General features: G+C 46.5%; 17 non-coding genes and 1 pseudogene across 17 annotated transcripts; all 18 read right to left on the bottom strand.

The window, feature by feature from the left end:
- Positions 1-1,109: 1,109 nt before the first annotated feature.
- LOC142289328 (U2 spliceosomal RNA) lies at positions 1,110-1,300 on the bottom strand. Its single transcript, XR_012749824.1, has one exon. It is a non-coding gene; the product is annotated as a U2 spliceosomal RNA (small nuclear RNA).
- A 1,387-nt stretch (positions 1,301-2,687) lies between these two features.
- LOC142289327 (U2 spliceosomal RNA) lies at positions 2,688-2,878 on the bottom strand. The gene has a single exon (XR_012749823.1). It is a non-coding gene; the product is annotated as a U2 spliceosomal RNA (small nuclear RNA).
- Positions 2,879-4,265: 1,387 nt separating this feature from the next.
- On the bottom strand, positions 4,266-4,456 carry LOC142289326 (U2 spliceosomal RNA). Its single transcript, XR_012749822.1, has one exon. It is a non-coding gene; the product is annotated as a U2 spliceosomal RNA (small nuclear RNA).
- Positions 4,457-5,843: 1,387 nt separating this feature from the next.
- Positions 5,844-6,034, bottom strand: LOC142289325 (U2 spliceosomal RNA). The gene has a single exon (XR_012749821.1). It is a non-coding gene; the product is annotated as a U2 spliceosomal RNA (small nuclear RNA).
- A 1,387-nt stretch (positions 6,035-7,421) lies between these two features.
- LOC142289323 (U2 spliceosomal RNA) lies at positions 7,422-7,612 on the bottom strand. The gene has a single exon (XR_012749820.1). It is a non-coding gene; the product is annotated as a U2 spliceosomal RNA (small nuclear RNA).
- Positions 7,613-8,999: 1,387 nt separating this feature from the next.
- Positions 9,000-9,190, bottom strand: LOC142289321 (U2 spliceosomal RNA). The gene has a single exon (XR_012749818.1). It is a non-coding gene; the product is annotated as a U2 spliceosomal RNA (small nuclear RNA).
- Positions 9,191-10,577: 1,387 nt separating this feature from the next.
- On the bottom strand, positions 10,578-10,768 carry LOC142289320 (U2 spliceosomal RNA). The gene has a single exon (XR_012749817.1). It is a non-coding gene; the product is annotated as a U2 spliceosomal RNA (small nuclear RNA).
- A 1,387-nt stretch (positions 10,769-12,155) lies between these two features.
- LOC142289319 (U2 spliceosomal RNA) lies at positions 12,156-12,346 on the bottom strand. The gene has a single exon (XR_012749816.1). It is a non-coding gene; the product is annotated as a U2 spliceosomal RNA (small nuclear RNA).
- Positions 12,347-13,733: 1,387 nt separating this feature from the next.
- LOC142289317 (U2 spliceosomal RNA) lies at positions 13,734-13,924 on the bottom strand. Its single transcript, XR_012749815.1, has one exon. It is a non-coding gene; the product is annotated as a U2 spliceosomal RNA (small nuclear RNA).
- Positions 13,925-15,311: 1,387 nt separating this feature from the next.
- LOC142289316 (U2 spliceosomal RNA) lies at positions 15,312-15,502 on the bottom strand. Its single transcript, XR_012749814.1, has one exon. It is a non-coding gene; the product is annotated as a U2 spliceosomal RNA (small nuclear RNA).
- Positions 15,503-16,889: 1,387 nt separating this feature from the next.
- On the bottom strand, positions 16,890-17,080 carry LOC142289315 (U2 spliceosomal RNA). The gene has a single exon (XR_012749813.1). It is a non-coding gene; the product is annotated as a U2 spliceosomal RNA (small nuclear RNA).
- A 1,387-nt stretch (positions 17,081-18,467) lies between these two features.
- LOC142289314 (U2 spliceosomal RNA) lies at positions 18,468-18,658 on the bottom strand. Its single transcript, XR_012749812.1, has one exon. It is a non-coding gene; the product is annotated as a U2 spliceosomal RNA (small nuclear RNA).
- Positions 18,659-20,045: 1,387 nt separating this feature from the next.
- LOC142289329 (U2 spliceosomal RNA) lies at positions 20,046-20,241 on the bottom strand. The gene has a single exon (XR_012749825.1). It is a non-coding gene; the product is annotated as a U2 spliceosomal RNA (small nuclear RNA).
- A 345-nt stretch (positions 20,242-20,586) lies between these two features.
- LOC142289330 (U2 spliceosomal RNA) lies at positions 20,587-20,658 on the bottom strand (annotated as a pseudogene).
- A 1,387-nt stretch (positions 20,659-22,045) lies between these two features.
- Positions 22,046-22,236, bottom strand: LOC142289313 (U2 spliceosomal RNA). Its single transcript, XR_012749811.1, has one exon. It is a non-coding gene; the product is annotated as a U2 spliceosomal RNA (small nuclear RNA).
- A 1,387-nt stretch (positions 22,237-23,623) lies between these two features.
- Positions 23,624-23,814, bottom strand: LOC142289312 (U2 spliceosomal RNA). The gene has a single exon (XR_012749810.1). It is a non-coding gene; the product is annotated as a U2 spliceosomal RNA (small nuclear RNA).
- Positions 23,815-25,201: 1,387 nt separating this feature from the next.
- Positions 25,202-25,392, bottom strand: LOC142289311 (U2 spliceosomal RNA). Its single transcript, XR_012749809.1, has one exon. It is a non-coding gene; the product is annotated as a U2 spliceosomal RNA (small nuclear RNA).
- A 1,387-nt stretch (positions 25,393-26,779) lies between these two features.
- LOC142289309 (U2 spliceosomal RNA) lies at positions 26,780-26,970 on the bottom strand. The gene has a single exon (XR_012749807.1). It is a non-coding gene; the product is annotated as a U2 spliceosomal RNA (small nuclear RNA).
- Positions 26,971-27,199: the final 229 nt, after the last annotated feature.

Genomic DNA, 27,199 nt, shown 5'->3' with positions numbered 1-27,199 from the left:
ACAGGTTGCCTGACTTTCCGTCACTGCCACCCTTTGCCATCCTTACCCGTAGAAAGCCCTTTCATCATCCCCAAACCCTAATCTTTTCCCTTTCCTTCCCAGCCCCCAAACCCTGCCCTCTGTACCTTTCTCACCACCCGCTTCCCTTCTCCTGTCATCCCCCTACCACCCGGGAAAAAAAGAGATTGCCCCCTCCTTCCACTAGCCCACCCTCCCACCCAAAGAACAACTTCTTCTGCGCAGCTTGTTTTCTAGGCAGCAGCGCTATTGTGATGTCATCGGGGGGCATTGTGACAAGCCGCCAGTGTTCCGTCTCTTCATGTTGTGCACAGTTCAAACGGAAAATACATCAACAGGCAGACTACAGAAAAGCTTACTATCAAAGGTTAGAGGGGGGCTTTCTCAGAGGGCTTTTTACAGTTTTTCTATTCCCAATTAGCCGTTTAAGTGTACTTATTGAAAGTAGTAATTCTTTCATAGGCCGCCCTTTCTTAGTATTTGACGTTCCTTATATTGCGGTATGAGGCTTCGCAGTAGGTTGCAAACATTCATCACCCATGACTGTCCCCAATTGAGCTCAGAAGCTCAATGTCTATCATGACCTCTCTTTTAGAATGTCCAAGAGCAAGCAAACTATTCCTCCAGGAGAGGGCGCCAACAGACTACTAAAGAGATCATCATTACTCAAAGAAAACCCCAAAAACCAATGCATGATAGGAATAAACAGGTAACTTTCTTTGGAGTGGAAGCGGAGAGATCGCACCAGATGCCAATTCTAGATGTTATCACACCTGTGGTCACTGCAGCAGCAGGTGAATCCACTTTGTCCAAAAGGGATCTATTCCATTCAATTGCAAATGATCTAGATAAGACAGAGAACTGCAGCACGGGGACATAGCCGAGTTGGTCAGGTTGAGTGGTGATGAGTTTGCTATTTGGATGAATAAAGAAAGTCAAAAGTGTGAAAGATAAAAAACAAAAGGAGGAAGTGTGAAAAGTGAATGGGCCAAATTGAGGTGCATATGAAGACGTATGCTTTCTTCCAATTCATTAAATCGGGCTAATATGAATCAGGTGAATTGAGTTCTGCTTTTGGAAACTGGGTTAAGAAGGGGTGCACCGTTCCTGGAGGTACTGCAATACCAGGTCAATGCGTGGAGTGGACAGAGCAAGCTCTTTTTCCATCTCCCTGTTCTAAAAATCCATTTAATATATGGTCCCCAGATAGGGGACGTATCAGATATTAAACTGATAAGAACAGATACTACACTTGATCTTAGCCAAAAGGCCGAGAAGCGATAACCAGAATTGGTTTGGGCCTCGAGTGGCACCCTGGCCTATGCCGGACACATCTTAGGGAGAGAGAGCGAGAGGGAGACAAACCCACGCCTACACAAGACATTTTGTCACCCAAGCCAACCCTTGAAAAGGCTGCTTTGCAGAGCCAAAACAAGAAGAATGGTGCGTTTTGCAGCCGCCGCCCACTGCAATGAATCTGAATAACTCCTCCTTTAGGGCGCAAGCAACTCCCCTCCCCCTTGCAGTCTTTCCAATTCACGATACAAAAAGACGGACAGGACAGGTTGCCTGACTTTCCGTCACTGCCACCCTTTGCCATCCTTACCCGTAGAAAGCCCTTTCATCATCCCCAAACCCTAATCTTTTCCCTGTCCTTCCCAGCCCCCAAACCCTGCCCTCTGTACCTTTCTCACCACCCGCTTCCCTTCTCCTGTCATCCCCCTACCACCCGGGAAAAAAAGAGATTGCCCCCTCCTTCCACTAGCCCACCCTCCCACCCAAAGAACAACTTCTTCTGCGCAGCTTGTTTTCTAGGCAGCAGCGCTATTGTGATGTCATCGGGGGGCATTGTGACAAGCCGCCAGTGTTCCGTCTCTTCATGTTGTGCACAGTTCAAACGGAAAATACATCAACAGGCAGACTACAGAAAAGCTTACTATCAAAGGTTAGAGGGGGGCTTTCTCAGAGGGCTTTTTACAGTTTTTCTATTCCCAATTAGCCGTTTAAGTGTACTTATTGAAAGTAGTAATTCTTTCATAGGCCGCCCTTTCTTAGTATTTGACGTTCCTTATATTGCGGTATGAGGCTTCGCAGTAGGTTGCAAACATTCATCACCCATGACTGTCCCCAATTGAGCTCAGAAGCTCAATGTCTATCATGACCTCTCTTTTAGAATGTCCAAGAGCAAGCAAACTATTCCTCCAGGAGAGGGCGCCAACAGACTACTAAAGAGATCATCATTACTCAAAGAAAACCCCAAAAACCAATGCATGATAGGAATAAACAGGTAACTTTCTTTGGAGTGGAAGCGGAGAGATCGCACCAGATGCCAATTCTAGATGTTATCACACCTGTGGTCACTGCAGCAGCAGGTGAATCCACTTTGTCCAAAAGGGATCTATTCCATTCAATTGCAAATGATCTAGATAAGACAGAGAACTGCAGCACGGGGACATAGCCGAGTTGGTCAGGTTGAGTGGTGATGAGTTTGCTATTTGGATGAATAAAGAAAGTCAAAAGTGTGAAAGATAAAAAACAAAAGGAGGAAGTGTGAAAAGTGAATGGGCCAAATTGAGGTGCATATGAAGACGTATGCTTTCTTCCAATTCATTAAATCGGGCTAATATGAATCAGGTGAATTGAGTTCTGCTTTTGGAAACTGGGTTAAGAAGGGGTGCACCGTTCCTGGAGGTACTGCAATACCAGGTCAATGCGTGGAGTGGACAGAGCAAGCTCTTTTTCCATCTCCCTGTTCTAAAAATCCATTTAATATATGGTCCCCAGATAGGGGACGTATCAGATATTAAACTGATAAGAACAGATACTACACTTGATCTTAGCCAAAAGGCCGAGAAGCGATAACCAGAATTGGTTTGGGCCTCGAGTGGCACCCTGGCCTATGCCGGACACATCTTAGGGAGAGAGAGCGAGAGGGAGACAAACCCACGCCTACACAAGACATTTTGTCACCCAAGCCAACCCTTGAAAAGGCTGCTTTGCAGAGCCAAAACAAGAAGAATGGTGCGTTTTGCAGCCGCCGCCCACTGCAATGAATCTGAATAACTCCTCCTTTAGGGCGCAAGCAACTCCCCTCCCCCTTGCAGTCTTTCCAATTCACGATACAAAAAGACGGACAGGACAGGTTGCCTGACTTTCCGTCACTGCCACCCTTTGCCATCCTTACCCGTAGAAAGCCCTTTCATCATCCCCAAACCCTAATCTTTTCCCTTTCCTTCCCAGCCCCCAAACCCTGCCCTCTGTACCTTTCTCACCACCCGCTTCCCTTCTCCTGTCATCCCCCTACCACCCGGGAAAAAAAGAGATTGCCCCCTCCTTCCACTAGCCCACCCTCCCACCCAAAGAACAACTTCTTCTGCGCAGCTTGTTTTCTAGGCAGCAGCGCTATTGTGATGTCATCGGGGGGCATTGTGACAAGCCGCCAGTGTTCCGTCTCTTCATGTTGTGCACAGTTCAAACGGAAAATACATCAACAGGCAGACTACAGAAAAGCTTACTATCAAAGGTTAGAGGGGGGCTTTCTCAGAGGGCTTTTTACAGTTTTTCTATTCCCAATTAGCCGTTTAAGTGTACTTATTGAAAGTAGTAATTCTTTCATAGGCCGCCCTTTCTTAGTATTTGACGTTCCTTATATTGCGGTATGAGGCTTCGCAGTAGGTTGCAAACATTCATCACCCATGACTGTCCCCAATTGAGCTCAGAAGCTCAATGTCTATCATGACCTCTCTTTTAGAATGTCCAAGAGCAAGCAAACTATTCCTCCAGGAGAGGGCGCCAACAGACTACTAAAGAGATCATCATTACTCAAAGAAAACCCCAAAAACCAATGCATGATAGGAATAAACAGGTAACTTTCTTTGGAGTGGAAGCGGAGAGATCGCACCAGATGCCAATTCTAGATGTTATCACACCTGTGGTCACTGCAGCAGCAGGTGAATCCACTTTGTCCAAAAGGGATCTATTCCATTCAATTGCAAATGATCTAGATAAGACAGAGAACTGCAGCACGGGGACATAGCCGAGTTGGTCAGGTTGAGTGGTGATGAGTTTGCTATTTGGATGAATAAAGAAAGTCAAAAGTGTGAAAGATAAAAAACAAAAGGAGGAAGTGTGAAAAGTGAATGGGCCAAATTGAGGTGCATATGAAGACGTATGCTTTCTTCCAATTCATTAAATCGGGCTAATATGAATCAGGTGAATTGAGTTCTGCTTTTGGAAACTGGGTTAAGAAGGGGTGCACCGTTCCTGGAGGTACTGCAATACCAGGTCAATGCGTGGAGTGGACAGAGCAAGCTCTTTTTCCATCTCCCTGTTCTAAAAATCCATTTAATATATGGTCCCCAGATAGGGGACGTATCAGATATTAAACTGATAAGAACAGATACTACACTTGATCTTAGCCAAAAGGCCGAGAAGCGATAACCAGAATTGGTTTGGGCCTCGAGTGGCACCCTGGCCTATGCCGGACACATCTTAGGGAGAGAGAGCGAGAGGGAGACAAACCCACGCCTACACAAGACATTTTGTCACCCAAGCCAACCCTTGAAAAGGCTGCTTTGCAGAGCCAAAACAAGAAGAATGGTGCGTTTTGCAGCCGCCGCCCACTGCAATGAATCTGAATAACTCCTCCTTTAGGGCGCAAGCAACTCCCCTCCCCCTTGCAGTCTTTCCAATTCACGATACAAAAAGACGGACAGGACAGGTTGCCTGACTTTCCGTCACTGCCACCCTTTGCCATCCTTACCCGTAGAAAGCCCTTTCATCATCCCCAAACCCTAATCTTTTCCCTTTCCTTCCCAGCCCCCAAACCCTGCCCTCTGTACCTTTCTCACCACCCGCTTCCCTTCTCCTGTCATCCCCCTACCACCCGGGAAAAAAAGAGATTGCCCCCTCCTTCCACTAGCCCACCCTCCCACCCAAAGAACAACTTCTTCTGCGCAGCTTGTTTTCTAGGCAGCAGCGCTATTGTGATGTCATCGGGGGGCATTGTGACAAGCCGCCAGTGTTCCGTCTCTTCATGTTGTGCACAGTTCAAACGGAAAATACATCAACAGGCAGACTACAGAAAAGCTTACTATCAAAGGTTAGAGGGGGGCTTTCTCAGAGGGCTTTTTACAGTTTTTCTATTCCCAATTAGCCGTTTAAGTGTACTTATTGAAAGTAGTAATTCTTTCATAGGCCGCCCTTTCTTAGTATTTGACGTTCCTTATATTGCGGTATGAGGCTTCGCAGTAGGTTGCAAACATTCATCACCCATGACTGTCCCCAATTGAGCTCAGAAGCTCAATGTCTATCATGACCTCTCTTTTAGAATGTCCAAGAGCAAGCAAACTATTCCTCCAGGAGAGGGCGCCAACAGACTACTAAAGAGATCATCATTACTCAAAGAAAACCCCAAAAACCAATGCATGATAGGAATAAACAGGTAACTTTCTTTGGAGTGGAAGCGGAGAGATCGCACCAGATGCCAATTCTAGATGTTATCACACCTGTGGTCACTGCAGCAGCAGGTGAATCCACTTTGTCCAAAAGGGATCTATTCCATTCAATTGCAAATGATCTAGATAAGACAGAGAACTGCAGCACGGGGACATAGCCGAGTTGGTCAGGTTGAGTGGTGATGAGTTTGCTATTTGGATGAATAAAGAAAGTCAAAAGTGTGAAAGATAAAAAACAAAAGGAGGAAGTGTGAAAAGTGAATGGGCCAAATTGAGGTGCATATGAAGACGTATGCTTTCTTCCAATTCATTAAATCGGGCTAATATGAATCAGGTGAATTGAGTTCTGCTTTTGGAAACTGGGTTAAGAAGGGGTGCACCGTTCCTGGAGGTACTGCAATACCAGGTCAATGCGTGGAGTGGACAGAGCAAGCTCTTTTTCCATCTCCCTGTTCTAAAAATCCATTTAATATATGGTCCCCAGATAGGGGACGTATCAGATATTAAACTGATAAGAACAGATACTACACTTGATCTTAGCCAAAAGGCCGAGAAGCGATAACCAGAATTGGTTTGGGCCTCGAGTGGCACCCTGGCCTATGCCGGACACATCTTAGGGAGAGAGAGCGAGAGGGAGACAAACCCACGCCTACACAAGACATTTTGTCACCCAAGCCAACCCTTGAAAAGGCTGCTTTGCAGAGCCAAAACAAGAAGAATGGTGCGTTTTGCAGCCGCCGCCCACTGCAATGAATCTGAATAACTCCTCCTTTAGGGCGCAAGCAACTCCCCTCCCCCTTGCAGTCTTTCCAATTCACGATACAAAAAGACGGACAGGACAGGTTGCCTGACTTTCCGTCACTGCCACCCTTTGCCATCCTTACCCGTAGAAAGCCCTTTCATCATCCCCAAACCCTAATCTTTTCCCTTTCCTTCCCAGCCCCCAAACCCTGCCCTCTGTACCTTTCTCACCACCCGCTTCCCTTCTCCTGTCATCCCCCTACCACCCGGGAAAAAAAGAGATTGCCCCCTCCTTCCACTAGCCCACCCTCCCACCCAAAGAACAACTTCTTCTGCGCAGCTTGTTTTCTAGGCAGCAGCGCTATTGTGATGTCATCGGGGGGCATTGTGACAAGCCGCCAGTGTTCCGTCTCTTCATGTTGTGCACAGTTCAAACGGAAAATACATCAACAGGCAGACTACAGAAAAGCTTACTATCAAAGGTTAGAGGGGGGCTTTCTCAGAGGGCTTTTTACAGTTTTTCTATTCCCAATTAGCCGTTTAAGTGTACTTATTGAAAGTAGTAATTCTTTCATAGGCCGCCCTTTCTTAGTATTTGACGTTCCTTATATTGCGGTATGAGGCTTCGCAGTAGGTTGCAAACATTCATCACCCATGACTGTCCCCAATTGAGCTCAGAAGCTCAATGTCTATCATGACCTCTCTTTTAGAATGTCCAAGAGCAAGCAAACTATTCCTCCAGGAGAGGGCGCCAACAGACTACTAAAGAGATCATCATTACTCAAAGAAAACCCCAAAAACCAATGCATGATAGGAATAAACAGGTAACTTTCTTTGGAGTGGAAGCGGAGAGATCGCACCAGATGCCAATTCTAGATGTTATCACACCTGTGGTCACTGCAGCAGCAGGTGAATCCACTTTGTCCAAAAGGGATCTATTCCATTCAATTGCAAATGATCTAGATAAGACAGAGAACTGCAGCACGGGGACATAGCCGAGTTGGTCAGGTTGAGTGGTGATGAGTTTGCTATTTGGATGAATAAAGAAAGTCAAAAGTGTGAAAGATAAAAAACAAAAGGAGGAAGTGTGAAAAGTGAATGGGCCAAATTGAGGTGCATATGAAGACGTATGCTTTCTTCCAATTCATTAAATCGGGCTAATATGAATCAGGTGAATTGAGTTCTGCTTTTGGAAACTGGGTTAAGAAGGGGTGCACCGTTCCTGGAGGTACTGCAATACCAGGTCAATGCGTGGAGTGGACAGAGCAAGCTCTTTTTCCATCTCCCTGTTCTAAAAATCCATTTAATATATGGTCCCCAGATAGGGGACGTATCAGATATTAAACTGATAAGAACAGATACTACACTTGATCTTAGCCAAAAGGCCGAGAAGCGATAACCAGAATTGGTTTGGGCCTCGAGTGGCACCCTGGCCTATGCCGGACACATCTTAGGGAGAGAGAGCGAGAGGGAGACAAACCCACGCCTACACAAGACATTTTGTCACCCAAGCCAACCCTTGAAAAGGCTGCTTTGCAGAGCCAAAACAAGAAGAATGGTGCGTTTTGCAGCCGCCGCCCACTGCAATGAATCTGAATAACTCCTCCTTTAGGGCGCAAGCAACTCCCCTCCCCCTTGCAGTCTTTCCAATTCACGATACAAAAAGACGGACAGGACAGGTTGCCTGACTTTCCGTCACTGCCACCCTTTGCCATCCTTACCCGTAGAAAGCCCTTTCATCATCCCCAAACCCTAATCTTTTCCCTTTCCTTCCCAGCCCCCAAACCCTGCCCTCTGTACCTTTCTCACCACCCGCTTCCCTTCTCCTGTCATCCCCCTACCACCCGGGAAAAAAAGAGATTGCCCCCTCCTTCCACTAGCCCACCCTCCCACCCAAAGAACAACTTCTTCTGCGCAGCTTGTTTTCTAGGCAGCAGCGCTATTGTGATGTCATCGGGGGGCATTGTGACAAGCCGCCAGTGTTCCGTCTCTTCATGTTATGCACAGTTCAAACGGAAAATACATCAACAGGCAGACTACAGAAAAGCTTACTATCAAAGGTTAGAGGGGGGCTTTCTCAGAGGGCTTTTTACAGTTTTTCTATTCCCAATTAGCCGTTTAAGTGTACTTATTGAAAGTAGTAATTCTTTCATAGGCCGCCCTTTCTTAGTATTTGACGTTCCTTATATTGCGGTATGAGGCTTCGCAGTAGGTTGCAAACATTCATCACCCATGACTGTCCCCAATTGAGCTCAGAAGCTCAATGTCTATCATGACCTCTCTTTTAGAATGTCCAAGAGCAAGCAAACTATTCCTCCAGGAGAGGGCGCCAACAGACTACTAAAGAGATCATCATTACTCAAAGAAAACCCCAAAAACCAATGCATGATAGGAATAAACAGGTAACTTTCTTTGGAGTGGAAGCGGAGAGATCGCACCAGATGCCAATTCTAGATGTTATCACACCTGTGGTCACTGCAGCAGCAGGTGAATCCACTTTGTCCAAAAGGGATCTATTCCATTCAATTGCAAATGATCTAGATAAGACAGAGAACTGCAGCACGGGGACATAGCCGAGTTGGTCAGGTTGAGTGGTGATGAGTTTGCTATTTGGATGAATAAAGAAAGTCAAAAGTGTGAAAGATAAAAAACAAAAGGAGGAAGTGTGAAAAGTGAATGGGCCAAATTGAGGTGCATATGAAGACGTATGCTTTCTTCCAATTCATTAAATCGGGCTAATATGAATCAGGTGAATTGAGTTCTGCTTTTGGAAACTGGGTTAAGAAGGGGTGCACCGTTCCTGGAGGTACTGCAATACCAGGTCAATGCGTGGAGTGGACAGAGCAAGCTCTTTTTCCATCTCCCTGTTCTAAAAATCCATTTAATATATGGTCCCCAGATAGGGGACGTATCAGATATTAAACTGATAAGAACAGATACTACACTTGATCTTAGCCAAAAGGCCGAGAAGCGATAACCAGAATTGGTTTGGGCCTCGAGTGGCACCCTGGCCTATGCCGGACACATCTTAGGGAGAGAGAGCGAGAGGGAGACAAACCCACGCCTACACAAGACATTTTGTCACCCAAGCCAACCCTTGAAAAGGCTGCTTTGCAGAGCCAAAACAAGAAGAATGGTGCGTTTTGCAGCCGCCGCCCACTGCAATGAATCTGAATAACTCCTCCTTTAGGGCGCAAGCAACTCCCCTCCCCCTTGCAGTCTTTCCAATTCACGATACAAAAAGACGGACAGGACAGGTTGCCTGACTTTCCGTCACTGCCACCCTTTGCCATCCTTACCCGTAGAAAGCCCTTTCATCATCCCCAAACCCTAATCTTTTCCCTTTCCTTCCCAGCCCCCAAACCCTGCCCTCTGTACCTTTCTCACCACCCGCTTCCCTTCTCCTGTCATCCCCCTACCACCCGGGAAAAAAAGAGATTGCCCCCTCCTTCCACTAGCCCACCCTCCCACCCAAAGAACAACTTCTTCTGCGCAGCTTGTTTTCTAGGCAGCAGCGCTATTGTGATGTCATCGGGGGGCATTGTGACAAGCCGCCAGTGTTCCGTCTCTTCATGTTGTGCACAGTTCAAACGGAAAATACATCAACAGGCAGACTACAGAAAAGCTTACTATCAAAGGTTAGAGGGGGGCTTTCTCAGAGGGCTTTTTACAGTTTTTCTATTCCCAATTAGCCGTTTAAGTGTACTTATTGAAAGTAGTAATTCTTTCATAGGCCGCCCTTTCTTAGTATTTGACGTTCCTTATATTGCGGTATGAGGCTTCGCAGTAGGTTGCAAACATTCATCACCCATGACTGTCCCCAATTGAGCTCAGAAGCTCAATGTCTATCATGACCTCTCTTTTAGAATGTCCAAGAGCAAGCAAACTATTCCTCCAGGAGAGGGCGCCAACAGACTACTAAAGAGATCATCATTACTCAAAGAAAACCCCAAAAACCAATGCATGATAGGAATAAACAGGTAACTTTCTTTGGAGTGGAAGCGGAGAGATCGCACCAGATGCCAATTCTAGATGTTATCACACCTGTGGTCACTGCAGCAGCAGGTGAATCCACTTTGTCCAAAAGGGATCTATTCCATTCAATTGCAAATGATCTAGATAAGACAGAGAACTGCAGCACGGGGACATAGCCGAGTTGGTCAGGTTGAGTGGTGATGAGTTTGCTATTTGGATGAATAAAGAAAGTCAAAAGTGTGAAAGATAAAAAACAAAAGGAGGAAGTGTGAAAAGTGAATGGGCCAAATTGAGGTGCATATGAAGACGTATGCTTTCTTCCAATTCATTAAATCGGGCTAATATGAATCAGGTGAATTGAGTTCTGCTTTTGGAAACTGGGTTAAGAAGGGGTGCACCGTTCCTGGAGGTACTGCAATACCAGGTCAATGCGTGGAGTGGACAGAGCAAGCTCTTTTTCCATCTCCCTGTTCTAAAAATCCATTTAATATATGGTCCCCAGATAGGGGACGTATCAGATATTAAACTGATAAGAACAGATACTACACTTGATCTTAGCCAAAAGGCCGAGAAGCGATAACCAGAATTGGTTTGGGCCTCGAGTGGCACCCTGGCCTATGCCGGACACATCTTAGGGAGAGAGAGCGAGAGGGAGACAAACCCACGCCTACACAAGACATTTTGTCACCCAAGCCAACCCTTGAAAAGGCTGCTTTGCAGAGCCAAAACAAGAAGAATGGTGCGTTTTGCAGCCGCCGCCCACTGCAATGAATCTGAATAACTCCTCCTTTAGGGCGCAAGCAACTCCCCTCCCCCTTGCAGTCTTTCCAATTCACGATACAAAAAGACGGACAGGACAGGTTGCCTGACTTTCCGTCACTGCCACCCTTTGCCATCCTTACCCGTAGAAAGCCCTTTCATCATCCCCAAACCCTAATCTTTTCCCTTTCCTTCCCAGCCCCCAAACCCTGCCCTCTGTACCTTTCTCACCACCCGCTTCCCTTCTCCTGTCATCCCCCTACCACCCGGGAAAAAAAGAGATTGCCCCCTCCTTCCACTAGCCCACCCTCCCACCCAAAGAACAACTTCTTCTGCGCAGCTTGTTTTCTAGGCAGCAGCGCTATTGTGATGTCATCGGGGGGCATTGTGACAAGCCGCCAGTGTTCCGTCTCTTCATGTTGTGCACAGTTCAAACGGAAAATACATCAACAGGCAGACTACAGAAAAGCTTACTATCAAAGGTTAGAGGGGGGCTTTCTCAGAGGGCTTTTTACAGTTTTTCTATTCCCAATTAGCCGTTTAAGTGTACTTATTGAAAGTAGTAATTCTTTCATAGGCCGCCCTTTCTTAGTATTTGACGTTCCTTATATTGCGGTATGAGGCTTCGCAGTAGGTTGCAAACATTCATCACCCATGACTGTCCCCAATTGAGCTCAGAAGCTCAATGTCTATCATGACCTCTCTTTTAGAATGTCCAAGAGCAAGCAAACTATTCCTCCAGGAGAGGGCGCCAACAGACTACTAAAGAGATCATCATTACTCAAAGAAAACCCCAAAAACCAATGCATGATAGGAATAAACAGGTAACTTTCTTTGGAGTGGAAGCGGAGAGATCGCACCAGATGCCAATTCTAGATGTTATCACACCTGTGGTCACTGCAGCAGCAGGTGAATCCACTTTGTCCAAAAGGGATCTATTCCATTCAATTGCAAATGATCTAGATAAGACAGAGAACTGCAGCACGGGGACATAGCCGAGTTGGTCAGGTTGAGTGGTGATGAGTTTGCTATTTGGATGAATAAAGAAAGTCAAAAGTGTGAAAGATAAAAAACAAAAGGAGGAAGTGTGAAAAGTGAATGGGCCAAATTGAGGTGCATATGAAGACGTATGCTTTCTTCCAATTCATTAAATCGGGCTAATATGAATCAGGTGAATTGAGTTCTGCTTTTGGAAACTGGGTTAAGAAGGGGTGCACCGTTCCTGGAGGTACTGCAATACCAGGTCAATGCGTGGAGTGGACAGAGCAAGCTCTTTTTCCATCTCCCTGTTCTAAAAATCCATTTAATATATGGTCCCCAGATAGGGGACGTATCAGATATTAAACTGATAAGAACAGATACTACACTTGATCTTAGCCAAAAGGCCGAGAAGCGATAACCAGAATTGGTTTGGGCCTCGAGTGGCACCCTGGCCTATGCCGGACACATCTTAGGGAGAGAGAGCGAGAGGGAGACAAACCCACGCCTACACAAGACATTTTGTCACCCAAGCCAACCCTTGAAAAGGCTGCTTTGCAGAGCCAAAACAAGAAGAATGGTGCGTTTTGCAGCCGCCGCCCACTGCAATGAATCTGAATAACTCCTCCTTTAGGGCGCAAGCAACTCCCCTCCCCCTTGCAGTCTTTCCAATTCACGATACAAAAAGACGGACAGGACAGGTTGCCTGACTTTCCGTCACTGCCACCCTTTGCCATCCTTACCCGTAGAAAGCCCTTTCATCATCCCCAAACCCTAATCTTTTCCCTTTCCTTCCCAGCCCCCAAACCCTGCCCTCTGTACCTTTCTCACCACCCGCTTCCCTTCTCCTGTCATCCCCCTACCACCCGGGAAAAAAAGAGATTGCCCCCTCCTTCCACTAGCCCACCCTCCCACCCAAAGAACAACTTCTTCTGCGCAGCTTGTTTTCTAGGCAGCAGCGCTATTGTGATGTCATCGGGGGGCATTGTGACAAGCCGCCAGTGTTCCGTCTCTTCATGTTGTGCACAGTTCAAACGGAAAATACATCAACAGGCAGACTACAGAAAAGCTTACTATCAAAGGTTAGAGGGGGGCTTTCTCAGAGGGCTTTTTACAGTTTTTCTATTCCCAATTAGCCGTTTAAGTGTACTTATTGAAAGTAGTAATTCTTTCATAGGCCGCCCTTTCTTAGTATTTGACGTTCCTTATATTGCGGTATGAGGCTTCGCAGTAGGTTGCAAACATTCATCACCCATGACTGTCCCCAATTGAGCTCAGAAGCTCAATGTCTATCATGACCTCTCTTTTAGAATGTCCAAGAGCAAGCAAACTATTCCTCCAGGAGAGGGCGCCAACAGACTACTAAAGAGATCATCATTACTCAAAGAAAACCCCAAAAACCAATGCATGATAGGAATAAACAGGTAACTTTCTTTGGAGTGGAAGCGGAGAGATCGCACCAGATGCCAATTCTAGATGTTATCACACCTGTGGTCACTGCAGCAGCAGGTGAATCCACTTTGTCCAAAAGGGATCTATTCCATTCAATTGCAAATGATCTAGATAAGACAGAGAACTGCAGCACGGGGACATAGCCGAGTTGGTCAGGTTGAGTGGTGATGAGTTTGCTATTTGGATGAATAAAGAAAGTCAAAAGTGTGAAAGATAAAAAACAAAAGGAGGAAGTGTGAAAAGTGAATGGGCCAAATTGAGGTGCATATGAAGACGTATGCTTTCTTCCAATTCATTAAATCGGGCTAATATGAATCAGGTGAATTGAGTTCTGCTTTTGGAAACTGGGTTAAGAAGGGGTGCACCGTTCCTGGAGGTACTGCAATACCAGGTCAATGCGTGGAGTGGACAGAGCAAGCTCTTTTTCCATCTCCCTGTTCTAAAAATCCATTTAATATATGGTCCCCAGATAGGGGACGTATCAGATATTAAACTGATAAGAACAGATACTACACTTGATCTTAGCCAAAAGGCCGAGAAGCGATAACCAGAATTGGTTTGGGCCTCGAGTGGCACCCTGGCCTATGCCGGACACATCTTAGGGAGAGAGAGCGAGAGGGAGACAAACCCACGCCTACACAAGACATTTTGTCACCCAAGCCAACCCTTGAAAAGGCTGCTTTGCAGAGCCAAAACAAGAAGAATGGTGCGTTTTGCAGCCGCCGCCCACTGCAATGAATCTGAATAACTCCTCCTTTAGGGCGCAAGCAACTCCCCTCCCCCTTGCAGTCTTTCCAATTCACGATACAAAAAGACGGACAGGACAGGTTGCCTGACTTTCCGTCACTGCCACCCTTTGCCATCCTTACCCGTAGAAAGCCCTTTCATCATCCCCAAACCCTAATCTTTTCCCTTTCCTTCCCAGCCCCCAAACCCTGCCCTCTGTACCTTTCTCACCACCCGCTTCCCTTCTCCTGTCATCCCCCTACCACCCGGGAAAAAAAGAGATTGCCCCCTCCTTCCACTAGCCCACCCTCCCACCCAAAGAACAACTTCTTCTGCGCAGCTTGTTTTCTAGGCAGCAGCGCTATTGTGATGTCATCGGGGGGCATTGTGACAAGCCGCCAGTGTTCCGTCTCTTCATGTTGTGCACAGTTCAAACGGAAAATACATCAACAGGCAGACTACAGAAAAGCTTACTATCAAAGGTTAGAGGGGGGCTTTCTCAGAGGGCTTTTTACAGTTTTTCTATTCCCAATTAGCCGTTTAAGTGTACTTATTGAAAGTAGTAATTCTTTCATAGGCCGCCCTTTCTTAGTATTTGACGTTCCTTATATTGCGGTATGAGGCTTCGCAGTAGGTTGCAAACATTCATCACCCATGACTGTCCCCAATTGAGCTCAGAAGCTCAATGTCTATCATGACCTCTCTTTTAGAATGTCCAAGAGCAAGCAAACTATTCCTCCAGGAGAGGGCGCCAACAGACTACTAAAGAGATCATCATTACTCAAAGAAAACCCCAAAAACCAATGCATGATAGGAATAAACAGGTAACTTTCTTTGGAGTGGAAGCGGAGAGATCGCACCAGATGCCAATTCTAGATGTTATCACACCTGTGGTCACTGCAGCAGCAGGTGAATCCACTTTGTCCAAAAGGGATCTATTCCATTCAATTGCAAATGATCTAGATAAGACAGAGAACTGCAGCACGGGGACATAGCCGAGTTGGTCAGGTTGAGTGGTGATGAGTTTGCTATTTGGATGAATAAAGAAAGTCAAAAGTGTGAAAGATAAAAAACAAAAGGAGGAAGTGTGAAAAGTGAATGGGCCAAATTGAGGTGCATATGAAGACGTATGCTTTCTTCCAATTCATTAAATCGGGCTAATATGAATCAGGTGAATTGAGTTCTGCTTTTGGAAACTGGGTTAAGAAGGGGTGCACCGTTCCTGGAGGTACTGCAATACCAGGTCAATGCGTGGAGTGGACAGAGCAAGCTCTTTTTCCATCTCCCTGTTCTAAAAATCCATTTAATATATGGTCCCCAGATAGGGGACGTATCAGATATTAAACTGATAAGAACAGATACTACACTTGATCTTAGCCAAAAGGCCGAGAAGCGATAACCAGAATTGGTTTGGGCCTCGAGTGGCACCCTGGCCTATGCCGGACACATCTTAGGGAGAGAGAGCGAGAGGGAGACAAACCCACGCCTACACAAGACATTTTGTCACCCAAGCCAACCCTTGAAAAGGCTGCTTTGCAGAGCCAAAACAAGAAGAATGGTGCGTTTTGCAGCCGCCGCCCACTGCAATGAATCTGAATAACTCCTCCTTTAGGGCGCAAGCAACTCCCCTCCCCCTTGCAGTCTTTCCAATTCACGATACAAAAAGACGGACAGGACAGGTTGCCTGACTTTCCGTCACTGCCACCCTTTGCCATCCTTACCCGTAGAAAGCCCTTTCATCATCCCCAAACCCTAATCTTTTCCCTTTCCTTCCCAGCCCCCAAACCCTGCCCTCTGTACCTTTCTCACCACCCGCTTCCCTTCTCCTGTCATCCCCCTACCACCCGGGAAAAAAAGAGATTGCCCCCTCCTTCCACTAGCCCACCCTCCCACCCAAAGAACAACTTCTTCTGCGCAGCTTGTTTTCTAGGCAGCAGCGCTATTGTGATGTCATCGGGGGGCATTGTGACAAGCCGCCAGTGTTCCGTCTCTTCATGTTGTGCACAGTTCAAACGGAAAATACATCAACAGGCAGACTACAGAAAAGCTTACTATCAAAGGTTAGAGGGGGGCTTTCTCAGAGGGCTTTTTACAGTTTTTCTATTCCCAATTAGCCGTTTAAGTGTACTTATTGAAAGTAGTAATTCTTTCATAGGCCGCCCTTTCTTAGTATTTGACGTTCCTTATATTGCGGTATGAGGCTTCGCAGTAGGTTGCAAACATTCATCACCCATGACTGTCCCCAATTGAGCTCAGAAGCTCAATGTCTATCATGACCTCTCTTTTAGAATGTCCAAGAGCAAGCAAACTATTCCTCCAGGAGAGGGCGCCAACAGACTACTAAAGAGATCATCATTACTCAAAGAAAACCCCAAAAACCAATGCATGATAGGAATAAACAGGTAACTTTCTTTGGAGTGGAAGCGGAGAGATCGCACCAGATGCCAATTCTAGATGTTATCACACCTGTGGTCACTGCAGCAGCAGGTGAATCCACTTTGTCCAAAAGGGATCTATTCCATTCAATTGCAAATGATCTAGATAAGACAGAGAACTGCAGCACGGGGACATAGCCGAGTTGGTCAGGTTGAGTGGTGATGAGTTTGCTATTTGGATGAATAAAGAAAGTCAAAAGTGTGAAAGATAAAAAACAAAAGGAGGAAGTGTGAAAAGTGAATGGGCCAAATTGAGGTGCATATGAAGACGTATGCTTTCTTCCAATTCATTAAATCGGGCTAATATGAATCAGGTGAATTGAGTTCTGCTTTTGGAAACTGGGTTAAGAAGGGGTGCACCGTTCCTGGAGGTACTGCAATACCAGGTCAATGCGTGGAGTGGACAGAGCAAGCTCTTTTTCCATCTCCCTGTTCTAAAAATCCATTTAATATATGGTCCCCAGATAGGGGACGTATCAGATATTAAACTGATAAGAACAGATACTACACTTGATCTTAGCCAAAAGGCCGAGAAGCGATAACCAGAATTGGTTTGGGCCTCGAGTGGCACCCTGGCCTATGCCGGACACATCTTAGGGAGAGAGAGCGAGAGGGAGACAAACCCACGCCTACACAAGACATTTTGTCACCCAAGCCAACCCTTGAAAAGGCTGCTTTGCAGAGCCAAAACAAGAAGAATGGTGCGTTTTGCAGCCGCCGCCCACTGCAATGAATCTGAATAACTCCTCCTTTAGGGCGCAAGCAACTCCCCTCCCCCTTGCAGTCTTTCCAATTCACGATACAAAAAGACGGACAGGACAGGTTGCCTGACTTTCCGTCACTGCCACCCTTTGCCATCCTTACCCGTAGAAAGCCCTTTCATCATCCCCAAACCCTAATCTTTTCCCTTTCCTTCCCAGCCCCCAAACCCTGCCCTCTGTACCTTTCTCACCACCCGCTTCCCTTCTCCTGTCATCCCCCTACCACCCGGGAAAAAAAGAGATTGCCCCCTCCTTCCACTAGCCCACCCTCCCACCCAAAGAACAACTTCTTCTGCGCAGCTTGTTTTCTAGGCAGCAGCGCTATTGTGATGTCATCGGGGGGCATTGTGACAAGCCGCCAGTGTTCCGTCTCTTCATGTTGTGCACAGTTCAAACGGAAAATACATCAACAGGCAGACTACAGAAAAGCTTACTATCAAAGGTTAGAGGGGGGCTTTCTCAGAGGGCTTTTTACAGTTTTTCTATTCCCAATTAGCCGTTTAAGTGTACTTATTGAAAGTAGTAATTCTTTCATAGGCCGCCCTTTCTTAGTATTTGACGTTCCTTATATTGCGGTATGAGGCTTCGCAGTAGGTTGCAAACATTCATCACCCATGACTGTCCCCAATTGAGCTCAGAAGCTCAATGTCTATCATGACCTCTCTTTTAGAATGTCCAAGAGCAAGCAAACTATTCCTCCAGGAGAGGGCGCCAACAGACTACTAAAGAGATCATCATTACTCAAAGAAAACCCCAAAAACCAATGCATGATAGGAATAAACAGGTAACTTTCTTTGGAGTGGAAGCGGAGAGATCGCACCAGATGCCAATTCTAGATGTTATCACACCTGTGGTCACTGCAGCAGCAGGTGAATCCACTTTGTCCAAAAGGGATCTATTCCATTCAATTGCAAATGATCTAGATAAGACAGAGAACTGCAGCACGGGGACATAGCCGAGTTGGTCAGGTTGAGTGGTGATGAGTTTGCTATTTGGATGAATAAAGAAAGTCAAAAGTGTGAAAGATAAAAAACAAAAGGAGGAAGTGTGAAAAGTGAATGGGCCAAATTGAGGTGCATATGAAGACGTATGCTTTCTTCCAATTCATTAAATCGGGCTAATATGAATCAGGTGAATTGAGTTCTGCTTTTGGAAACTGGGTTAAGAAGGGGTGCACCGTTCCTGGAGGTACTGCAATACCAGGTCAATGCGTGGAGTGGACAGAGCAAGCTCTTTTTCCATCTCCCTGTTCTAAAAATCCATTTAATATATGGTCCCCAGATAGGGGACGTATCAGATATTAAACTGATAAGAACAGATACTACACTTGATCTTAGCCAAAAGGCCGAGAAGCGATAACCAGAATTGGTTTGGGCCTCGAGTGGCACCCTGGCCTATGCCGGACACATCTTAGGGAGAGAGAGCGAGAGGGAGACAAACCCACGCCTACACAAGACATTTTGTCACCCAAGCCAACCCTTGAAAAGGCTGCTTTGCAGAGCCAAAACAAGAAGAATGGTGCGTTTTGCAGCCGCCGCCCACTGCAATGAATCTGAATAACTCCTCCTTTAGGGCGCAAGCAACTCCCCTCCCCCTTGCAGTCTTTCCAATTCACGATACAAAAAGACGGACAGGACAGGTTGCCTGACTTTCCGTCACTGCCACCCTTTGCCATCCTTACCCGTAGAAAGCCCTTTCATCATCCCCAAACCCTAATCTTTTCCCTTTCCTTCCCAGCCCCCAAACCCTGCCCTCTGTACCTTTCTCACCACCCGCTTCCCTTCTCCTGTCATCCCCCTACCACCCGGGAAAAAAAGAGATTGCCCCCTCCTTCCACTAGCCCACCCTCCCACCCAAAGAACAACTTCTTCTGCGCAGCTTGTTTTCTAGGCAGCAGCGCTATTGTGATGTCATCGGGGGGCATTGTGACAAGCCGCCAGTGTTCCGTCTCTTCATGTTGTGCACAGTTCAAACGGAAAATACATCAACAGGCAGACTACAGAAAAGCTTACTATCAAAGGTTAGAGGGGGGCTTTCTCAGAGGGCTTTTTACAGTTTTTCTATTCCCAATTAGCCGTTTAAGTGTACTTATTGAAAGTAGTAATTCTTTCATAGGCCGCCCTTTCTTAGTATTTGACGTTCCTTATATTGCGGTATGAGGCTTCGCAGTAGGTTGCAAACATTCATCACCCATGACTGTCCCCAATTGAGCTCAGAAGCTCAATGTCTATCATGACCTCTCTTTTAGAATGTCCAAGAGCAAGCAAACTATTCCTCCAGGAGAGGGCGCCAACAGACTACTAAAGAGATCATCATTACTCAAAGAAAACCCCAAAAACCAATGCATGATAGGAATAAACAGGTAACTTTCTTTGGAGTGGAAGCGGAGAGATCGCACCAGATGCCAATTCTAGATGTTATCACACCTGTGGTCACTGCAGCAGCAGGTGAATCCACTTTGTCCAAAAGGGATCTATTCCATTCAATTGCAAATGATCTAGATAAGACAGAGAACTGCAGCACGGGGACATAGCCGAGTTGGTCAGGTTGAGTGGTGATGAGTTTGCTATTTGGATGAATAAAGAAAGTCAAAAGTGTGAAAGATAAAAAACAAAAGGAGGAAGTGTGAAAAGTGAATGGGCCAAATTGAGGTGCATATGAAGACGTATGCTTTCTTCCAATTCATTAAATCGGGCTAATATGAATCAGGTGAATTGAGTTCTGCTTTTGGAAACTGGGTTAAGAAGGGGTGCACCGTTCCTGGAGGTACTGCAATACCAGGTCAATGCGTGGAGTGGACAGAGCAAGCTCTTTTTCCATCTCCCTGTTCTAAAAATCCATTTAATATATGGTCCCCAGATAGGGGACGTATCAGATATTAAACTGATAAGAACAGATTTTGATTTAATGAAGCTTTCCAAAGCACCACAAAAAATGTATGACCGAAGTCACACCAAAAACAGTGCAAAGGCTAGGATTCGTGTGGACCCCACCGTGAGGAGAGGGTCCCCAAAAATCAACCCCGTCCCTCCGAGCCAGAAGGCCACAGCAAGGGTCAGGGATCTTCGGTGCTCCCCCAAGCCGAAGCCTGGTTGAGCCTTGTCGTTGCTCCCAGCGTCCACCCAGGCATCTTACCCAAGTGGAGTAGAGAGCTACTAGTTGATGGTTTCGCAGCCGAAACTGCCCGGACCGTCAACCGGTGTTGGTTTCTCAGCCCAAGGCTAACCGGACCTCCAACCGGGTGTTGGTTTCTCAGCCGAAGCTGACCCAGACCTCCAACCGGGTGTTGGTTTCTCAGCCGAAGCTGACCCGGACCAGATACTACACTTGATCTTAGCCAAAAGGCCGAGAAGCGATAACCAGAATTGGTTTGGGCCTCGAGTGGCACCCTGGCCTATGCCGGACACATCTTAGGGAGAGAGAGCGAGAGGGAGACAAACCCACGCCTACACAAGACATTTTGTCACCCAAGCCAACCCTTGAAAAGGCTGCTTTGCAGAGCCAAAACAAGAAGAATGGTGCGTTTTGCAGCCGCCGCCCACTGCAATGAATCTGAATAACTCCTCCTTTAGGGCGCAAGCAACTCCCCTCCCCCTTGCAGTCTTTCCAATTCACGATACAAAAAGACGGACAGGACAGGTTGCCTGACTTTCCGTCACTGCCACCCTTTGCCATCCTTACCCGTAGAAAGCCCTTTCATCATCCCCAAACCCTAATCTTTTCCCTTTCCTTCCCAGCCCCCAAACCCTGCCCTCTGTACCTTTCTCACCACCCGCTTCCCTTCTCCTGTCATCCCCCTACCACCCGGGAAAAAAAGAGATTGCCCCCTCCTTCCACTAGCCCACCCTCCCACCCAAAGAACAACTTCTTCTGCGCAGCTTGTTTTCTAGGCAGCAGCGCTATTGTGATGTCATCGGGGGGCATTGTGACAAGCCGCCAGTGTTCCGTCTCTTCATGTTGTGCACAGTTCAAACGGAAAATACATCAACAGGCAGACTACAGAAAAGCTTACTATCAAAGGTTAGAGGGGGGCTTTCTCAGAGGGCTTTTTACAGTTTTTCTATTCCCAATTAGCCGTTTAAGTGTACTTATTGAAAGTAGTAATTCTTTCATAGGCCGCCCTTTCTTAGTATTTGACGTTCCTTATATTGCGGTATGAGGCTTCGCAGTAGGTTGCAAACATTCATCACCCATGACTGTCCCCAATTGAGCTCAGAAGCTCAATGTCTATCATGACCTCTCTTTTAGAATGTCCAAGAGCAAGCAAACTATTCCTCCAGGAGAGGGCGCCAACAGACTACTAAAGAGATCATCATTACTCAAAGAAAACCCCAAAAACCAATGCATGATAGGAATAAACAGGTAACTTTCTTTGGAGTGGAAGCGGAGAGATCGCACCAGATGCCAATTCTAGATGTTATCACACCTGTGGTCACTGCAGCAGCAGGTGAATCCACTTTGTCCAAAAGGGATCTATTCCATTCAATTGCAAATGATCTAGATAAGACAGAGAACTGCAGCACGGGGACATAGCCGAGTTGGTCAGGTTGAGTGGTGATGAGTTTGCTATTTGGATGAATAAAGAAAGTCAAAAGTGTGAAAGATAAAAAACAAAAGGAGGAAGTGTGAAAAGTGAATGGGCCAAATTGAGGTGCATATGAAGACGTATGCTTTCTTCCAATTCATTAAATCGGGCTAATATGAATCAGGTGAATTGAGTTCTGCTTTTGGAAACTGGGTTAAGAAGGGGTGCACCGTTCCTGGAGGTACTGCAATACCAGGTCAATGCGTGGAGTGGACAGAGCAAGCTCTTTTTCCATCTCCCTGTTCTAAAAATCCATTTAATATATGGTCCCCAGATAGGGGACGTATCAGATATTAAACTGATAAGAACAGATACTACACTTGATCTTAGCCAAAAGGCCGAGAAGCGATAACCAGAATTGGTTTGGGCCTCGAGTGGCACCCTGGCCTATGCCGGACACATCTTAGGGAGAGAGAGCGAGAGGGAGACAAACCCACGCCTACACAAGACATTTTGTCACCCAAGCCAACCCTTGAAAAGGCTGCTTTGCAGAGCCAAAACAAGAAGAATGGTGCGTTTTGCAGCCGCCGCCCACTGCAATGAATCTGAATAACTCCTCCTTTAGGGCGCAAGCAACTCCCCTCCCCCTTGCAGTCTTTCCAATTCACGATACAAAAAGACGGACAGGACAGGTTGCCTGACTTTCCGTCACTGCCACCCTTTGCCATCCTTACCCGTAGAAAGCCCTTTCATCATCCCCAAACCCTAATCTTTTCCCTTTCCTTCCCAGCCCCCAAACCCTGCCCTCTGTACCTTTCTCACCACCCGCTTCCCTTCTCCTGTCATCCCCCTACCACCCGGGAAAAAAAGAGATTGCCCCCTCCTTCCACTAGCCCACCCTCCCACCCAAAGAACAACTTCTTCTGCGCAGCTTGTTTTCTAGGCAGCAGCGCTATTGTGATGTCATCGGGGGGCATTGTGACAAGCCGCCAGTGTTCCGTCTCTTCATGTTGTGCACAGTTCAAACGGAAAATACATCAACAGGCAGACTACAGAAAAGCTTACTATCAAAGGTTAGAGGGGGGCTTTCTCAGAGGGCTTTTTACAGTTTTTCTATTCCCAATTAGCCGTTTAAGTGTACTTATTGAAAGTAGTAATTCTTTCATAGGCCGCCCTTTCTTAGTATTTGACGTTCCTTATATTGCGGTATGAGGCTTCGCAGTAGGTTGCAAACATTCATCACCCATGACTGTCCCCAATTGAGCTCAGAAGCTCAATGTCTATCATGACCTCTCTTTTAGAATGTCCAAGAGCAAGCAAACTATTCCTCCAGGAGAGGGCGCCAACAGACTACTAAAGAGATCATCATTACTCAAAGAAAACCCCAAAAACCAATGCATGATAGGAATAAACAGGTAACTTTCTTTGGAGTGGAAGCGGAGAGATCGCACCAGATGCCAATTCTAGATGTTATCACACCTGTGGTCACTGCAGCAGCAGGTGAATCCACTTTGTCCAAAAGGGATCTATTCCATTCAATTGCAAATGATCTAGATAAGACAGAGAACTGCAGCACGGGGACATAGCCGAGTTGGTCAGGTTGAGTGGTGATGAGTTTGCTATTTGGATGAATAAAGAAAGTCAAAAGTGTGAAAGATAAAAAACAAAAGGAGGAAGTGTGAAAAGTGAATGGGCCAAATTGAGGTGCATATGAAGACGTATGCTTTCTTCCAATTCATTAAATCGGGCTAATATGAATCAGGTGAATTGAGTTCTGCTTTTGGAAACTGGGTTAAGAAGGGGTGCACCGTTCCTGGAGGTACTGCAATACCAGGTCAATGCGTGGAGTGGACAGAGCAAGCTCTTTTTCCATCTCCCTGTTCTAAAAATCCATTTAATATATGGTCCCCAGATAGGGGACGTATCAGATATTAAACTGATAAGAACAGATACTACACTTGATCTTAGCCAAAAGGCCGAGAAGCGATAACCAGAATTGGTTTGGGCCTCGAGTGGCACCCTGGCCTATGCCGGACACATCTTAGGGAGAGAGAGCGAGAGGGAGACAAACCCACGCCTACACAAGACATTTTGTCACCCAAGCCAACCCTTGAAAAGGCTGCTTTGCAGAGCCAAAACAAGAAGAATGGTGCGTTTTGCAGCCGCCGCCCACTGCAATGAATCTGAATAACTCCTCCTTTAGGGCGCAAGCAACTCCCCTCCCCCTTGCAGTCTTTCCAATTCACGATACAAAAAGACGGACAGGACAGGTTGCCTGACTTTCCGTCACTGCCACCCTTTGCCATCCTTACCCGTAGAAAGCCCTTTCATCATCCCCAAACCCTAATCTTTTCCCTTTCCTTCCCAGCCCCCAAACCCTGCCCTCTGTACCTTTCTCACCACCCGCTTCCCTTCTCCTGTCATCCCCCTACCACCCGGGAAAAAAAGAGATTGCCCCCTCCTTCCACTAGCCCACCCTCCCACCCAAAGAACAACTTCTTCTGCGCAGCTTGTTTTCTAGGCAGCAGCGCTATTGTGATGTCATCGGGGGGCATTGTGACAAGCCGCCAGTGTTCCGTCTCTTCATGTTGTGCACAGTTCAAACGGAAAATACATCAACAGGCAGACTACAGAAAAGCTTACTATCAAAGGTTAGAGGGGGGCTTTCTCAGAGGGCTTTTTACAGTTTTTCTATTCCCAATTAGCCGTTTAAGTGTACTTATTGAAAGTAGTAATTCTTTCATAGGCCGCCCTTTCTTAGTATTTGACGTTCCTTATATTGCGGTATGAGGCTTCGCAGTAGGTTGCAAACATTCATCACCCATGACTGTCCCCAATTGAGCTCAGAAGCTCAATGTCTATCATGACCTCTCTTTTAGAATGTCCAAGAGCAAGCAAACTATTCCTCCAGGAGAGGGCGCCAACAGACTACTAAAGAGATCATCATTACTCAAAGAAAACCCCAAAAACCAATGCATGATAGGAATAAACAGGTAACTTTCTTTGGAGTGGAAGCGGAGAGATCGCACCAGATGCCAATTCTAGATGTTATCACACCTGTGGTCACTGCAGCAGCAGGTGAATCCACTTTGTCCAAAAGGGATCTATTCCATTCAATTGCAAATGATCTAGATAAGACAGAGAACTGCAGCACGGGGACATAGCCGAGTTGGTCAGGTTGAGTGGTGATGAGTTTGCTATTTGGATGAATAAAGAAAGTCAAAAGTGTGAAAGATAAAAAACAAAAGGAGGAAGTGTGAAAAGTGAATGGGCCAAATTGAGGTGCATATGAAGACGTATGCTTTCTTCCAATTCATTAAATCGGGCTAATATGAATCAGGTGAATTGAGTTCTGCTTTTGGAAACTGGGTTAAGAAGGGGTGCACCGTTCCTGGAGGTACTGCAATACCAGGTCAATGCGTGGAGTGGACAGAGCAAGCTCTTTTTCCATCTCCCTGTTCTAAAAATCCATTTAATATATGGTCCCCAGATAGGGGACGTATCAGATATTAAACTGATAAGAACAGATACTACACTTGATCTTAGCCAAAAGGCCGAGAAGCGATAACCAGAATTGGTTTGGGCCTCGAGTGGCACCCTGGCCTATGCCGGACACATCTTAGGGAGAGAGAGCGAGAGGGAGACAAACCCACGCCTACACAAGACATTTTGTCACCCAAGCCAACCCTTGAAAAGGCTGCTTTGCAGAGCCAAAACAAGAAGAATGGTGCGTTTTGCAGCCGCCGCCCACTGCAATGAATCTGAATAACTCCTCCTTTAGGGCGCAAGCAACTCCCCTCCCCCTTGCAGTCTTTCCAATTCACGATACAAAAAGACGGACAGGACAGGTTGCCTGACTTTCCGTCACTGCCACCCTTTGCCATCCTTACCCGTAGAAAGCCCTTTCATCATCCCCAAACCCTAATCTTTTCCCTTTCCTTCCCAGCCCCCAAACCCTGCCCTCTGTACCTTTCTCACCACCCGCTTCCCTTCTCCTGTCATCCCCCTACCACCCGGGAAAAAAAGAGATTGCCCCCTCCTTCCACTAGCCCACCCTCCCACCCAAAGAACAACTTCTTCTGCGCAGCTTGTTTTCTAGGCAGCAGCGCTATTGTGATGTCATCGGGGGGCATTGTGACAAGCCGCCAGTGTTCCGTCTCTTCATGTTGTGCACAGTTCAAACGGAAAATACATCAACAGGCAGACTACAGAAAAGCTTACTATCAAAGGTTAGAGGGGGGCTTTCTCAGAGGGCTTTTTACAGTTTTTCTATTCCCAATTAGCCGTTTAAGTGTACTTATTGAAAGTAGTAATTCTTTCATAGGCCGCCCTTTCTTAGTATTTGACGTTCCTTATATTGCGGTATGAGGCTTCGCAGTAGGTTGCAAACATTCATCACCCATGACTGTCCCCAATTGAGCTCAGAAGCTCAATGTCTATCATGACCTCTCTTTTAGAATGTCCAAGAGCAAGCAAACTATTCCTCCAGGAGAGGGCGCCAACAGACTACTAAAGAGATCATCATTACTCAAAGAAAACCCCAAAAACCAATGCATGATAGGAATAAACAGGTAACTTTCTTTGGAGTGGAAGCGGAGAGATCGCACCAGATGCCAATTCTAGATGTTATCACACCTGTGGTCACTGCAGCAGCAGGTGAATCCACTTTGTCCAAAAGGGATCTATTCCATTCAATTGCAAATGATCTAGATAAGACAGAGAACTGCAGCACGGGGACATAGCCGAGTTGGTCAGGTTGAGTGGTGATGAGTTTGCTATTTGGATGAATAAAGAAAGTCAAAAGTGTGAAAGATAAAAAACAAAAGGAGGAAGTGTGAAAAGTGAATGGGCCAAATTGAGGTGCATATGAAGACGTATGCTTTCTTCCAATTCATTAAATCGGGCTAATATGAATCAGGTGAATTGAGTTCTGCTTTTGGAAACTGGGTTAAGAAGGGGTGCACCGTTCCTGGAGGTACTGCAATACCAGGTCAATGCGTGGAGTGGACAGAGCAAGCTCTTTTTCCATCTCCCTGTTCTAAAAATCCATTTAATATATGGTCCCCAGATAGGGGACGTATCAGATATTAAACTGATAAGAACAGATACTACACTTGATCTTAGCCAAAAGGCCGAGAAGCGATAACCAGAATTGGTTTGGGCCTCGAGTGGCACCCTGGCCTATGCCGGACACATCTTAGGGAGAGAGAGCGAGAGGGAGACAAACCCACGCCTACACAAGACATTTTGTCACCCAAGCCAACCCTTGAAAAGGCTGCTTTGCAGAGCCAAAACAAGAAGAATGGTGCGTTTTGCAGCCGCCGCCCACTGCAATGAATCTGAATAACTCCTCCTTTAGGGCGCAAGCAACTC

The sequence above is a fragment of the Anomaloglossus baeobatrachus genome, unplaced genomic scaffold (assembly GCF_048569485.1).
Source record: "Anomaloglossus baeobatrachus isolate aAnoBae1 unplaced genomic scaffold, aAnoBae1.hap1 Scaffold_918, whole genome shotgun sequence".
Classification (NCBI taxonomy): Eukaryota; Metazoa; Chordata; class Amphibia; order Anura; family Aromobatidae; genus Anomaloglossus; species Anomaloglossus baeobatrachus.
Note: the sequence above shows the minus strand (reverse complement) of the source record. Positions and strands in the feature narration are given on the sequence as shown.